Consider the following 16,850-nt stretch of genomic DNA (forward strand, 5'->3'; position numbering starts at 1 on the left):
AGATTTCACTAATATGTGGATAGATTATCATCCCTAAGGTATATTTGGCAACAGGAAAGAATGGTTAGTCAAGTCATCAGGGAACTGTTTAAAATTTATTTATTATGGCTAATAATTTGTTTATTTTAGCTAAAATGTTAAGATGCCTTCAGTACAATAAGTAATGCCTCTCAGTAGACACTTTAAAATGTTTATTCAGTGGATTAATGATCATAGAATCCTGGAACATTTGAACTGGGATGGGACTTTAGCTATCCTCTAGTACTAAGTCCTTATTTTATAATAGCAATATAAATAGAGATTGGACCTGTGATTTCATTTGTATAAGGAACTCCCAAGTGAGGAAGTTTCTTCCCCTAGTATTGCACAGCAGGGTTACTGAACACACTGGGAGGATTTAGTGATTTGCCTAGGATCATGTGTGCATGTTGCGTGTGTGTGTGTGTGTGTGTGTGTGTGTGAAAGAGAGAGAGAGAGAGAGAGAGAGAGAGAGAGAGAGAGAGAGAGAGAGAGAGAAAGAGAGAGAGAAAGAGAGAGAGAGAGAGAGAGAGAGAGAGAGAGAGAGAGATGGGTCTTGAATTCTGAACTCAGGTCTTCCTGACCTCAAGATCACTCTTTGTTTTATAAATATTGCATTGGATTTCACAAGTGTGTTTATATTTTATTCACTCCGCATTTTACAAAACACACTTAGTAGCATGACACCATATTTTCGTATTTTGTGATCGTAACTGTTGTGGAGTCCCTCTTAAATTCATATACAAGTTTCATCCACAATGGGAATTGGGCCATGTAGCTCTGCTGTAAATGATCATTGGCTAGTCCCAATGCTGCAAATGCTTCACAGATCTGTGATTTCACCTCTGGGGATGTTTCTGGAAGGACAAATTATATAATTTGTCTTTAAAAACTGTGATTCTTGAAATATTTATTACTCTGGGTGCAACCATATGATGAGTGACTCTAAATTTAGCCTAGTTGTTCTTTAGGCAACAGACTGTCTGTCATGGGGTTTCTACCTGAAACTTTTCCAGCTTGGCCTAGGACTGGCTCAAGCATGTGTGTATTTGTGTGGAAATAGAACATCTAATGGATAAATATATATAGATATATATGTATAATCACATGCATAAATATAGACATACTCATACATATCTATGCAGTAGAATAAATACAGATGATCTTGCTATAAAGTAAGTTCCCTGTCAGTGCAATTTCAGGAGGTAGAGCCTAGGAATTAAGTGTCATTTGTTAGGACTGTTGCAGACAGGATTAAAGGTAGTGGTAGAGATTGACTTAGGTGGCCACTCAGGTCCCTTCTAACTGATTTTTGTGATAAAAACACACATTCTTTCCCAATGTAAATCAGATTCTGATCTCCTAGTAGAAATATATTTGATACATAGAAATATATTAAAATTTCCCTACATTGATATATTATATAGATATGTATTCTATTTTCTAGACCTATTTTCATAGAAATATATTAAGCTATTTTCCATATAAATATCAATTATTTTTATATAAGAACATATATGCAGATGATAGTAAACATTTATTAAATGCTCACTATATACTAGATATTGTGATAAAGTCTAAAAGATATCACACTGGGGGAAATCTAGTCTAGTTCTGTTTTTTTAGTAGGCCAGAATCAAATTTGGATTGGGAGAGAATGACTAGATATCTGGGAATGCTAGAGGGGCACAGTGAATAGAATGCTGGGCTCAAAATTAGGAAGATGAGTTCAAATCCAACTAAGGACACTTATTAGCTGTGCAACTCTGGGAAAACCATATAATTTTGTTTGCCTTAGTTTTCTCATATGTAAAATGAGCTGGAGAAGGAAATGATAAAGCACTCTAGTATTTTTGCCCTAAATGGGATCATGAAGAATAAGGCTTTACTGAAATGACTGAACAATAACAATGCAACAAAGTGTAGGTATCTTTATCACAAAAGCATAAAATCTTAAGTTAGAAGGGGCCTCAGTAGTCATATAATTCAAATTCTAGCTATAGGTTACTCTTAACTTGTGGTCAAGGACAGGAAACTTACTATTTATTAAAGGCTTTCTGTTCTATTCCAATGGGACACTGGCAGCTCTAATTCTAGAAATTTCTTTATATTGAACTAAAAATCTGTTTTCCTAAAACTTTTATCCATTGGTACTAATTTTGCCCTTTGGGCTTAAGATAAATAAATACTTCTTTCACCTGACAATATTCTCCACACTTGAAGATAATTATATTTTCTCTTCCAGAACCAAATATTCTGAGATCTTTCATGTGATCCTCAGACCACATGATTTTTAAATCTCTGCATTAGTTTGAAGAGGTAATTAATTTCATTTTTGTTTTTATATCCTCACAGTGCTAAGTAGGTTTTCCATAGATGCTTGATAGTTGATTAACTGGTAGCTCTTCTCTTCATGAACTCTGGATTACCAGTACCCTTTCTAAAGTGTGATGTCTAGAATTGCAAACATTGTTCCAATGTGCTATTCTGGTGTAGAATACAGGAGGGTCTGTCAGCTCACTCTCATTTTATTCAGAATGTTAGATTTCTATTAATGACGTCTGAGACCATAGCTGACAGGTTGCCAAACCACAAAGAAAAAAAAAATTGCACCATTTTTTTTTGGGGGGGGGCACTGCTCATCACACAGTCTATTAACTTATATGGTACTTCTACAGCCCTAAATCTCTCTCCCTTCCATTTTTACCCCATTCTCCATTTTTGCATGAATTGTTGTACAGTTATAGCTGTCCCCTACCATTTTATACTCAAAAATATGACTTTCTGAATCTGCATGCAATAATTTATACCTTTCCCTCTTAAAAATTTATCTTAGATTCAAAACTTTCTCTTATTAGAGAGAGTAGAGGGGAGTAGGTTTGAAATTGGGAAGACCTGATTTCAGATTCTGCTTCTGATAATGTGTCAGAATGTCTGGTGGTTTAGCTGTTATGGCTTTGGGCAAGTGATTTAATTTTGTTCACTGTCAGTTTTCTCATTGGTAAAAAAGAAATAATAATAGCACCTATTCCTCAGGGTTGTTTTGAGGATAAAATGAGATAACATTTGTAAAGTGCCTTGCAAATCTTAAATCTCTAAATAAATGCTATTATTCAAGCGATTGTTTTAATCTCTTACAATAATTTTGAATACTCCTCTTGTCTTGCAATTTATCAATGACTCTCCCAGCTTCAGATTATCCATATGCTTTATATTATCTTTTACTGATTAGATTGCATATTCTAGCCAAGTGTAAATGATTTTTTACAAAAATTATCCATTATTTATTATTATTCATGACTTTCCCATCTCCATTCCAGCAGATAACAGAAAATTGACAGTACATATGCAAAGCACTCAGTTAATAGTCTCTATCTGGGTTGGCATTTCTGGTTTTTAGCTGCTTTAAAAAACATTCTAGCTATTGTTTTCAGAGACATTTAGCAGATCAAAAATGGATTAAAATATTAGCTTCAGGTATAAAACAGTAAACCAAATCCAATTTTTTTCAGTGTGCTAAGTCTTAATAAAGATAATCATCAATTAAGAAAAAAAACTATTTGGTTGAGAACAGAAAGAGTTGCCACTAGCATACTCCTCCAGTAGGCAAAAGAAAGGAAATTAGAACTCCAGATCTGAGTTAGTAGGGCCTAGTTTACATAGGATTCCAGCTGCATGGAAACTAGCATTATTAAGGACCTCCTGTCTCAGAAGCAGACATTAGGGGAAAAACAAATCTGTTTTCCTTACTGTTCTTCATTTATGAACATATAAAACAAGATATAATGCACATTAATCAAATGAATAAATAATGTTGCATTATAAATAATCAATTGAATAATGGATATGAGATGACTAAATAGCTACCTTCTATTTTTAAATGTATTTGGAGAAAATGGGAACTGGTTCCTGATGAATCATCAGTTGATATAATTTCCAAAATAAATAATCAGTTAGAGACTCACTATGCTTTATGTAGATATTAATCCAAAGAAATGTGTTGTTCAAGAGTAACCTAGCTGACACTATGTGTAGGAATATTATGTAAATTGTAAATTTGCCCAAAAATCTGGAAAAAAAGACAGTCTTATTAGTTTATTTTTTCCTTATATTTATTTTATATTAATGGGATTCTTGCTATCCTGAACCGAGAAAATATTTCTGGGATAGTTCAGTTTGGTTTTTTGGTAGAGAAACTATTCAGCTGGGGACAAAAGAAAAATGATGAACTAAGTTTGTAGCAACACTAGAAGCCATTCCAAAGTCTGAAGGCAGAAAAGTTTTCACTCTTAAAGATCTTGGAAAGCCCTCAGGGCCCGGGAAACATAAACAATCAGGAGAACATAAAAGCTTTCACACCCCAAACATTGAGCTCAGTAGCTCAGCTAGGCATTAATCAGGGCCAAAACCCTGGATTCTCTGAAGGACCTGAACCAATGTGCTTCAGGCCTAGATCTTGTATCTAGTAAGAATCAATGCTCTGAGAGCTAGTAGACAGTCTAGGTCTATCTAGATCCACCAACTGGATCTAGAGAAGGATCTATAGAAGAATGTATAGTATTTAGGAAAACATTCTTTTGCAATGGTTCTTTCCCAAGGAGAAAGCCTGAATGCAATATTAATAAATATAATATTAACAGCTGTTATTTGTGTATGGTGTATTAAGTATTTTATATGCATTATGTCAATCTTGTAGGGCAAGCCAGACAAGTATTTTGGTTCCCATTTCTCAAATGAGGAAATTGAAACTCTGACAGTGTGGAATGGGGTCTTAAACAAGTTTCATAAGGTCACACAAGTCAAGGCTGAGCTGAAGTGTTTGACCTAAGTTTCTTCAACCATAAAATGAGGATAATATTATATTATGACATATTATAATATGATATAATATAATGGAACACTTACCTCTCAGCGCTGTTGTGAGTATCAAATGAGATAATATTCATTAAGTGCTTACCACAATTTCTGGCACATAATAGATACTTAACAAATATTTTCTATTCCTTTGTAGAAATTTGATATCCATTTCACTAATTCATTTTCCTCAATGTGCCTAATCCTTGTCACAGGATCATTTGTTTAGAATTGAAAAAGATCTTAAAAGCCATGTAGATCATGTCTCATTTGTAGAGATGAGAAAATTGAGACCCAGAGAGGTTAAATTGTCCTCTCTATATCTATTTTACCTCATATAGTTCTCCTAGATCTGGTTTTGTGTGTGTGTGTGTGTGTGTGTGTGTGTGTGTGTGTGTGTGTGTGTGTGTGTATTTCAGTATTTGGAGTTGGAGAACTTAGGTACGAATCCCAGTTCTCCCAGTTATTACCTGTGACATTTTTAGGTAAATCACTTTATTATTTACTGGAATTTCTCTTTAAGGAATATATATTTTTTTTTTGGCTAGGAATTCAAATATCATTTGAATTTGAAAATATTTTTCTCATATGTACTCTAATTTTTTAAAGTCCAGATAAGAGGGAAGTCTGGAATAGTGGATTGAGCACCTTGAATAAAGCCTGAATTTGAATTTCAGCTCTGTTTTTTGTTACCTGTGTGATTTTGAGTAAATCTGGCCCCAAGTTTCTTCATCTGTAAAGTGAAGGGGTTGGATTGTTTGACATTATAGATCCCTTTCACTTACATGATCTTATCACTTTTGATTTATTTAGTATACAGAAATTCTAGTGTGGCAAGTCCCTCTAATGATACAGAGTGCTAGGATTTATAAGAGATTCATTAATTTGTACATGTACATACAACTTATATTCATCAGAGGTAGTACATGAATCAAGATTTTCTGACTTCAAGAATAGCACACTATTTATTAAAGACCACTTATTTCTTATATTTATTCAGACAAAAAATATTAATGAAAACTAGAGCCCAAACTAAGGTGAGGCAGTGTTTCATCAGCCTGTCTTCCTGTGCTTTCCAAAGATCTAACCATATTTTACTTTTATTCCTGCTGCATTTCAGTGGTATATATGCAGCATAATTCTTATAGTAGTAATCATGGCACCAGATTTTGTAAAAGTTGCTGTTGTAAATCATAGCTATCAGTGCTTCAAAAGGCTGAGGTGGAAGCAAATATGTTTCCCTAGGTTTTTGAGGTCCTACAAATTGCTAGAAATCTCCATGCATGGAAGTACTATACTATCCTTTTTTAAGGCTTTTTGAACATTGTTCCTCTTCATGGGGGACTCTTGTCCTACCCTATCACACAAATCTACTTGTACTTACATTGCATCTCCTTGTACAGCCAACCCGTCATGTCTACACAGGTAACTAGAAGGTACAGCGAATAGAATTTAAACTGGGCTTAAAGTCACTCAAATCCAGTCTGAGACACTAACTAGCTGTGTGACCCTGGGCAAGTCACTTAACCTGTCTTTCTTTCCTCCTTATCTCAAATGGGGATAAAAATAGCACCTACTTCCCAGAATTGTCAGAAGAATCAAGTGAAATGATTATTGTAAAATGCTTAGCATAGTGTGTAGTGCATAGTAAACACTGTATGGATTTTAGCTGTGGTGATACTTTAGATATAGTGTATTCCTTCCTTATTTCAACTTCTTAGACTTTCTTATATACTTCAAAGTTTAGCTTAAATGCATCTTCTCAAATAATCATAAATCAGGTCTTAACTGATCCTGCCCTTTTCCCCCTTTGCCAAAAATTCTTTGGTTTGTGAGCGTGTGTGTGTCGTATCTGTTCTCATAGAATATAGAAGTTTTGAAAGCCTATTTTATTTTTGTTTCTGTATCTCCAAAGATACTAAGAAAAACCAGGCATGGATGTGCTGGGCAACAATTGTTGTTAAACTGTTTTTCAGTTGTGTTCAACTCTTCCTGATCCCATTTGGGATTTTCTTGGCAGAGATGCAGAGTGGTTTTCCAGCTCATTTTACATATGAGAAAACTGAGGCAAATAATATTAAATGGCTTGCCTATGGTCACATAGATAGTAAATGACTGAAGTCAAATTTGAACTCAAGAAGATGAGTCTTCCTAATGCTAGGTCCCCATCTCTATCCATTATCCATTATCACCTACCTACCCATTAAAGACACATTAAAGACTTTTATAAATGCTCATTGGTTGTGTGAAGATAAATTTTGAAATGATCCCATATGTTATAGGGAACTAAAAAGAATCAAAATATTTGGAATCAAATCTCAGTTTTTCCCCTCATTAGTTGTATAATCATAGGCAACTCTTGGAATCTCTATGGTCCTAATTAATAATACTAGAACTGTTTGGCTCAGAGAGTAGTTATAAAAACCAAGTGAGTTAATATGGAAGAATCTGAGGTTCCCTCAGTGTAGATAGCACTCCAATAAGTTAAAATCACTTATCTTAGAAGACACCTTTATCCTTATGATGATTATTATTGTTTTCATCTCATTTTTCTCATCATTTTGTATAACGTTCCAATAGAAATGTCTTGGGACAAGTTGTGAATCTGCTACTATTCTATTAACTTTTGCACTGGTAAATAAAATAATTGTTCTGTATATTTTAATAAAAGCATAAATATATAAGCTTATAGTTCGTAGGCTCATTGCAAGATTTCTCAGGACAACTTTAGTAATTAACAGGAAGAATATGTACCTTAAACCATTCCCAAATTTATCCCCTTGATAGATTCCTACATTTCATTTGCTGATTATGAGTATTTGAAATAATTGCATCTATTAAAAACAATGTCCTTTAGTTTTTATGTTATGTACGTCTGGGCCATTATGGACAACAATTTGGTCCAGAGAGGAATGGACCATTTTAGAATATTTTATTTGTTGAATAGTCCAGGATATTTTGAGGTCTGTATTGGTGGTATGGTAATGTCATCTGGCAGTCAATGAAAGATAATGAATATAACTTCTAGCTACTAGGTCCTGCTTGCTAAGTGTTCAGTAGCAGTGCTACTTTTTGCAGTATATCTTTTCCCTCCTGAGGCATTTGGGGTTAAGTGACTTGCCCAGGGTCACAAAGCTAGGGAGTATTAAGTGTCTGAGGTCACATTTGAATTCAGGTCTTTCTGACTTCAGGACAGGTGCTCTATCCATTGTACCAACTAGTTGCCCCTTTTTGCAGTAAATATATATGCTATTTCCCAGATTAATTGGTAATTCTAGATACCTTAAAGATAGCCTGTCTGATGTCTTTTATGACAATGAATTGGTCTTGAACCTCCATTATAAACCTGTTCATTTCCATAAACTATTATGACAGCCATTTGTTTGAAGTTTCTTTGTCATCATTTTTTGGCTAAGTTCATGTGGTTATTTCCCATTTCCCTTTTGATTGCACTTCAAGTTCTTAGTTATTTCATAGGCTCAGTCTGGAGATAAACTACTTTAGCCTTAGTTGACAAATCCAATATCAAAACTTGTAATTATTAGGGACTTTCATTACTCCTTAGTAGATAATATTTATTTATTTTAAAAGTATTAAAAATTAGGCTTATGACCTGTTTGTCACAGTTTTTTTTAGTATGAGTTAGATTTTGAGCTCCCTGAGGAGAGGTACTATCTTTTCCCTTTTTTAATTTTTTAAAGTATCCTCAGCACTTAGTACAATGCTTGGCATATATTGGGCACTTAATAAATGTTTATTGATTGATTTGGATAGTTTAATCTTTCTATAGTGATGTCAGGATTTTATGCTCTATGTTTTATTAATATTATGCATTTTGTCTGAAGTCCATTTTACTTTTCCAAAGATATATGGAGCACATTAAGACTTGTATTATGTAGGTGTTAATTGCTTTAAGTGTAGTCTGCCCATTTAACTTTGCTTTCACAATGCCATTAAGTCTCTTGGTGTGTTTAGTCATAGCCTCCTCTTTGATGTTGTTTATAGACTGATGTGTATGCATAGATATAGCTAGATACAGATTTCACTTTCATCCTTTGGTTGTTTTTGTTTTTATAAATTTAAGGGTGGAGTTGGTTGATTTCTTTCTACAAGTCATATACAGCCAACTATTTAGTTTTCGTTAGTAAAGATTATTTTTTATATTCTAAGCATCCCTTCCCCCCTCCATTTCTTAAAGAATACTTCCCAAATAAAACCTAGCACTGAACCACAGAGGTCCAATGTTAGGTGTCCATTTCAGCTTTCTGTTGGTTTTCAATTCCTGTCTGAATCCTGCAACTGGAGACATTCATCCAGCTGTGAAGTTGCATGTTATCATAACCTCCATTGGTTAACAGCTCCATATTGGCAGCCATCCATATGTAGCTACTGCCAAGAGGACTTTTCTTTATTCAGGAAGGGACAATTTGCAAGTTGTCAGTCTACCCCAACTGTGCATGTGCACCTGTGGGAGTTCAGTTATACATTCTTCCTTGTTTGTATGTAATCTATATACTGGAGGTCACCAAGATTTTTTTTTTTTTTTTTTTGGTAAGAGGTGGTGTTACAGGAATATTTTTTGAGAGGGAGAATTGGGGCATAAAGAGAGAGGGTAGGACCATTGATATCAAGATATGCAGGGATCACTAGACCATAAATTAGGACTTGTTACAAAAAATGTCCTATTAAAAATATAAGGTATAGGCACACTTTATTTTATCATACTTTGTAGATAATTTTTTTTTTTTAACAAAATGAAGGTTTGTAACAAACCTTCAATTTGTCAAACAATTCTTTCAGCATTAATTTTTTTTTCAATAGCATGTGCTCACATCATGTCTCTATGTGTCACATTTTGGTAATTCTTGTAATATTTTAAACTTTCTCATTATTATTTTGGTGGCCTGTGATCAGCAATCTTCGATATTAGTATTGTAATTGTTTTGAATAAGATGGCAAACTTGTATGTTTTGACTGCTTCTGGTATTGGGTGTTCTTTGTCTCTCTCCCTCTTTTCAGGCCTATGTGTTCCTTGACATACAACAATATTGAAAGTAGGCCAATTCACAGCCCTACAATGGCCTCTAAATGTTCAAGTAAAAGGAAAAATCAATCATTGCTGCAAACTTCATTGTTTTGCACACAATGCAACTGCCACAGCTACCCCAACTTTCAGGAATCATCACCCTGATCAGTCAGCAGCCATTAACATGGAGGCAGGATCCTACACCAGCAAAAAAGATTTTTAGCAATACATTATTTTTAAATTATATAACTTGTTTTTTAGACATTGTAAACTTAATCGACTATAGCATATGTAAACAACTTATATATACTAGGAAATTAAAAAAAATTGTGTGATTTCCTTTTTTTGATATGTTTACTTTATTGTGGTAGTTTGAAATTGGACCCAGGTATCTAAAAACCTTAGTGTACTTTCAAGTTTAGTGATTCCTTCTCTTTATTCTTGAACTGGTGATTTGAAGAATGAAGTCATTTATTATATAATTGACCCACCATAGAAAATGGATAAATAGCCAGGAGAAACATAGTAAGTATCAGTAGGCCATAGTAGGCTACAATAAGAGGCTTGAAAAAACAAACCTAGGATTTTAACTAAATTCAAAGTTTTATGAATAGAAATATATAGTTTTCTCATAATTGCTAATATTCACATGGGACTCTACATACATTCCTTATTTGAGTTTTCACAAAGATTTTGGGAAGAAGATAATCCAGGTATTATTATTTTAGAGACAAAGGATTTGGACCCCAGTCTCCTGACTCTAAATTTAGGGATCCCCTTATACCGCAGCTACCTCTACAAAAACTCTTTTTATCACTTGGCTCATAAGTTGCTTTTTGTGAATTATCTGGGTCAGCCTTCTGAAAATTGTGAGGCAGATTTTACAGCTTCACTATCCCCATTTTATAGGTGAGAAAATTGAGGATCAGAGAGATTAAATGATTTGTATAAAGTCAAAGGATTAGTTACCATTCTTCTCCATATTTTAGAATCCTTTGCTCCCCTCAAAGATTAGCTCAGATGTCATTTCCTTCAGATGGCCTTCCCCAATTCCTTTAGTTATAAATGTTTTCTTCTAAATTACCTTGCTTTCACTTACCTATTCACAGGTTGTATCCCAGCAGGAGAATAAACTCCGTTTTTGTCCTTCTAACTCTAGCTCCTAGGCAATGCTGGGCTTACAGTCAAGAAGACTCATCTTTGTAAGTTCAAAACTGTCCTCAGGCACCTACTAGCTGTGTGATCACAGGTGAGTCATTTCACCCTGCTTGCCTCAGTATGCTCATCTGTAAAAGGGACTGGAGAAGAACATGGCAAGCCATTTCAGTATCTTTGTCAAGGAAAAACCCCAATGGGATCACAAAGAGTTGGACACAACTGCACAACAGATTTTAGCTTCTAGTTGTGCTAGATGCTTAATAAATGTTTGTTTAAGCATTAACCAGCACTTATCATAGAGTCTGACATGTAGCAAGCACTTAATAAATGCTTTCCAACTTGACCAGTAGTCATAGGACAAGAATTGGAACCATGGTGTCTGACATCAAATCCAATTCTCTTCAGTTGCTTAGAAAGGGAAAATTTCTCAGCACACAATATAATGATCAGAACAATTCTTCTATTGCTTTTTTTCTGGGGCACTTTAGAAGATGGTATCTTAATGTCTTGCAAACCTACCTTGTATTATAGAAGGAGTCTGAGTTGATTCTACATAAAATTATAAAGTAAGTGTTACCTTAATAATGTGGGAAAATAATTCTTGGCACTTCCATTAAAAGGGAGTGGAGTCAGTCTCTAGATCAGTAATCACCCCCCATTGGACACCATGGCTCCAAATGACTCATTTTTCTAGAGTAAATCTAAGTAAGATCAGAGTTCAAGTTTTAATGGTTTGCTTGAGAGAATTATAGGATCATTCATAAACTAACTGGGAATCTCTAGTACTCAGGAAAAGTTTTTTACTCCACTTCCCTTCTGGCCTTACACCCACCAACCAAGACAGAACAATAAAGTTCTAGCAGTTTGTGAAATAAAAATCTCTTGAGCCTATTACCTCATGCATTATTCTAGTCTCACAGAATAAAATTCCCCAAGAACAAATATTTTATTAAAAGACAACTATGATTAAAAATGTTTATTCTGTAAACAATGGGAGAAAGGAAAAGAGTATTTTTTTAAAGCTCCATTAAATTGGCTCTGATTAGAGACGGGGGAGAAAAAGATACTATTTAAAAAATTAAAAAAATATATATATATTTATTGTTTACTATATGCCAACCACTGTACTAAATCCTGAGATTACAAATATTATCAAAAAGAAAGACAATCCTTAATCTCAAGGAATTACATTTAAATGGGAAAAATACATGAAAGGGGCATTGAAAAAGTGTGTGGGGGTGTGTGTATGTGAGAAATAAGAGTATAGCATCTTGGTTTTGAAGTCCAGAGAAAGTTAGGAACAGGATTAGCAGGGTAGCCTGGGCCAGTCCACCAAATAGAAGCTCCTGGAGGGACTTTACTGTTAGGAGGTGGACAGTAGACCTAGTGAACCAATATACCAAGATGAATAATCTGGGTGGTAGAGAATTGTTTCAGGTTAAGAATGTCCCAGGTGATATAGCAAGTGCTATCATGTGCCAATAGTAGCCAGATAATTTCAGGAACAAGGTCTAGAGCAGAAAGGTATAAGAGACAGCTCTAACTGACTTGTCAGAGGTGATTGCAAATTCCTCTGTAAGCATTTATCTCTCAGAAATCTGTAGTAATTGACAAATAAAACCTTGATTTATTGATTTGTCAATTTCTAAATTTAAGAAAGTGTTAATAAGGTAAAGTAAATTTATAGCGTATGCATATTTTGTTTTAGTCCATTTAAGCATTTATCAACACACCCTTTTATTGCTCTATAAACATTGCTCAGAGAAGTCTTAGAGAATGAATTCATCATTAAATTGGAAGATTAATGACTGTAAGCTAATAATAATAATACTAATAACAATGATAGTTCTTTAAATAAATTATAAATATATATGTATATAATTATAGTTTTTTAAAGTTTGCAAAGTGCTTTTTTTTATTTTTATTTTTACAATACCTAAATCTCTCCCTCTTTTCTTTCCCCTCCCCTCTTCCACAGAGCCATTTTTTTTTAAAATAATTTTTTATTGATAGAACGCATGCTAGGGTAATTTTTACAGCATTATCCCTTGCATTCATTTCTGTTCCGATTTTACCCCTCCCTCCCTCCACCCCTTCCCCGAGATGGCAAGAGTCCTTTACATGTTGAATGGGTTGCAGTATATCCTAGATACAATATATGTATGCAGAACCAAGCAGTTTTCTTGTTGCACAGGGAGAATTGGATTCAGAAGGTATAAATAACCCGGGAGGAAAAACATAAATGCAAGCAGTTTATATTCATTTCCAGTGTTCTTTCTCTGGGTGTAGCTGCTTCTGTCCATCTTTGATCAATTAAGAGAGCCATTGTTTTTAACAATTTTTAAATTTTAAAATAAAAGCTTTTTATTTTCAAAATATATGCAAAAGTAGTTTTCACTTGCACCCTTGCAAAACCTTGTGTTCTAAATTTTTCTCCCTCTCTTCTCTCTACTTCCTTCCTTAAAAGACAAGTAATCTGATAGATGTTAAATATGTGCAATTCTTCTATACATATTGTCACATTTATTAGGCCACACAAGAAAAAAAGATCAGAAAGAAAAAAAAAATGAGAAAGAAAACAAAAAGCAAGCAAACAACAACAACAAGGTAGAAATACAATGTTGTGATCCACCCCCAGGCCCTGCAGTCCTCTCCCTGGATGCAGATGGCTCTCTCCATCACAAGTTTATTGGAATTGGCCTGAATCACCTCATTGTTGAAAAGTGCCATGTCCTTCACAGTTGATCATCACATAATCTTGTTGTTGCTGTGTTTAATATTCTCTTGGTTCTATTCACTTCACTTAGCATCAATTCATGTAAGTTATCTTCATGTCTTTCTGAAAGCATCTTGCTTACCATTTGTTATAGAACAATAATATTTCATAAAATTCATATACCACAACTTAGTTGGCCATCCCCCAACTATAGGGCATCTACTCAGTTTCTAATTCCTTGCCACTACAAAAAGATTTGCTACCAAAATTTTTGCACATGTGAGTCCTTTTCACTTTTTTATACCGTGTTTTCCCGATAATAAGGCCTATCCCGAAAATAAGCCTTCCCCTTACTGTGTAAGATTCCTCTAAAATAAGCCCTCCCCCCAAAATAAGCCCTATTGAGATTGCTACTGTAGTGAAGGTGATCCCTGCGCTACACGCTACATTACGGTACCTTCTGTATGCAGCGTTCCTCTCTCCCTCCCTTCCCCCTGGGTGAAATGCACACCGCACTCCAAGCTGCATCCAATCAGAGCTGCAGCAGTGAGCACGTCATCCTGTTCTTCCCCAGTGATTTGCTTGCTGGCGCCATTGAGAGCAGTGCCGCGGAGGAGAGCTGAGGCAGGACAACATAAAAACCCGCTATGTAAGCGGGAGTGAGGAGGCATGATGGAGGATAAAAGAAGAACTCAGCCAGCACTCACCGCGCTAAAGAAATGAAGAGCTTCCTTGCAGAGAGAAGAATAGATCAAGTAATGATTCCTGCAGAAATGACTGCCTATCTTCAGACACTTGATATTGCAATAAACAAGCCATTCAAGAACCATTTGTGCATGGAAGTCTACATTGAAAATAGAATGGAAAGAAATCAGGGTGGAAACTTTGTGAAGCCCTGTCTGCAAGAAGTTGTGACTTGGGTGAAGAAGTCATGGGATAAAATTACTGACAGCTGTGTCGCCAAGGCACTACGAGCAGGTTACCTGGACAAGACATGTTCATTTAAAGAGAGCTATAGTGCTGGACATGACAGATTGGGTCCACTTCTTCTGATGGAAATAGAGGCGCAAGACATCCAGGAAGGAATTCAGGGTATGGACACTTATGACAATGTTGTTGAAGAAGATGACATGATCATTATTGAATAAAGGTACTTTTTTTGTTCACCTTTACCTGTTTATTAAAATTGCTGTCAATGTTCATTAAAATAAGCCCTTCCCTGAAAATAAGCCCTCTGGTGTTTTTCTGTCCAAAAAAAATAATAAGACAGTGTCTTATTATTGGGGAAACACGGGTAATCTCTTTGGGATACAGACCCATTAGAGACATTCCTGAATCAAAGGGTATGAACTGGTTAATGTTCCTTTGGGCATAGTTCTAAATTGTTCTCCAGAATGGTTGGATCAGTTTACAACTTCACCTACAATGTAGTGGTGTCCCTGTTTTCTCACATCCTCTCCAATATTCATCATTATCTTTTCCTGTTACCTTAACCAATCTGAGATGTGTGAAGTAGTATCTCAGAGTTGTCTTAATTTGCATTTCTCTGATTTTCATGTGGCTAGAAGTGGCTTTAATTTCTTCATCTGAAAATTGTCTGTTCATATTCTTTGACTATTTATCAATTGGAAAATGGCTTGTATTCTTAAAATTTAAGTCAATTATATATATATATATATATGTGTGTGTGTGTGTGTGTGTGTGTGGTGTGTGTATGTATATATATATATACATACACACACCACACACACACACACACACACATATATATATATATATATATATATATGAAATAGATGTAAATTTTTCCACTTCATAGTGTTCTACTTTCCTTCTAATCTTGGTTGCATTGTTTTTGTTTGTATAAAAACCTTTTAATTTAATATAATCAACATTATCCATTTGCATTTCATACTGTACTCTAGTTATTCTTTGGTCATAAATTCTTTCTCCACAGATTATATATATACATATATACATATATATATATATGTATGTATATATATATATATGTATGTATATAAAGAGTATCACCTTTTATATCTAAACTTGAACCCATTTCTACCCTATCTTGGTATAGGGTGTTAGATATTGGTCAATACCCATTTTCTTCCATGCTATTTTCCAATTTTTCCAGATTTTTTTTTTTATCAAATAGTGAGTTTGTATCCCAGAGGTTGGGGTCTTTGAGTTTATCAAACAATAGATTACTATAGTCATTGATTATTGTGTCCTGTGAACCTAATCTATTCCACTGATTAACTACTTTGTTTCTTAGCCATTACCAAATAGTTTTGACAACTGTAGCTTCACAATATAGTTTTAGGTCTGGTACAACTAAGCCAACTAGGCCACCTTCATTTGCATTTTTTCCCATTAATTCCCTTGAAATTCTTGACCTTTTGTTCTTCCAGATGAATTTTATTATTATTTTTCTAGATATTTAAAATAATTTCTTGGAAATTTGATTGGCCTGGTACTGAATAAGTATATTAATTTAGGTAGAATTGTCATTTTTTATTATACTAACATGGTCTTCCCATGAACACTTAATATTTCTTTAATTGTTTAGATCTGGTTTTATTTGTGTGTAAAGTATTTTGTAATTGTTCTCATACAGTTCCTGACTTTGTCTTGGTAGATAGACTACCAAATATTTTATATTATCTACAGTTATTTTAAATGGCATTTCTCTTTGCTGCTGGACTTTGTTGGTAACAGATAGAAATGCTGATGATTTATGTGTATTTGTTTTGTATGAAGCTGTTAATTGTTTCTAGTAGTTTTTTTAGTTGATTCTGTAGAGTTCTCTAAGTATATCATCTGCAAAGAATGATAACTTTGTTTCCTCATTACCTACTTTAATTCCTTTATTTCTTTTTCTTCTCATTGCCAAAACTAACATTTCTATTACAATATTAAATAATAATATGTTAGTGGGCAACCTTGTTTCACTGCTGATCTTACTGGGAATAGTTCCAGCTTATCCCCATTACATATGACGCTTGCTGATGGTTCTTTAATAGATGTACTGATTGTTTTAAGGAAAAGTCCATTTATTCCCATACTCTCTAGGAA

Source organism: Antechinus flavipes, chromosome 4 (assembly GCF_016432865.1).
Source record: "Antechinus flavipes isolate AdamAnt ecotype Samford, QLD, Australia chromosome 4, AdamAnt_v2, whole genome shotgun sequence".
Lineage (NCBI taxonomy): Eukaryota > Metazoa > Chordata > Mammalia > Dasyuromorphia > Dasyuridae > Antechinus > Antechinus flavipes.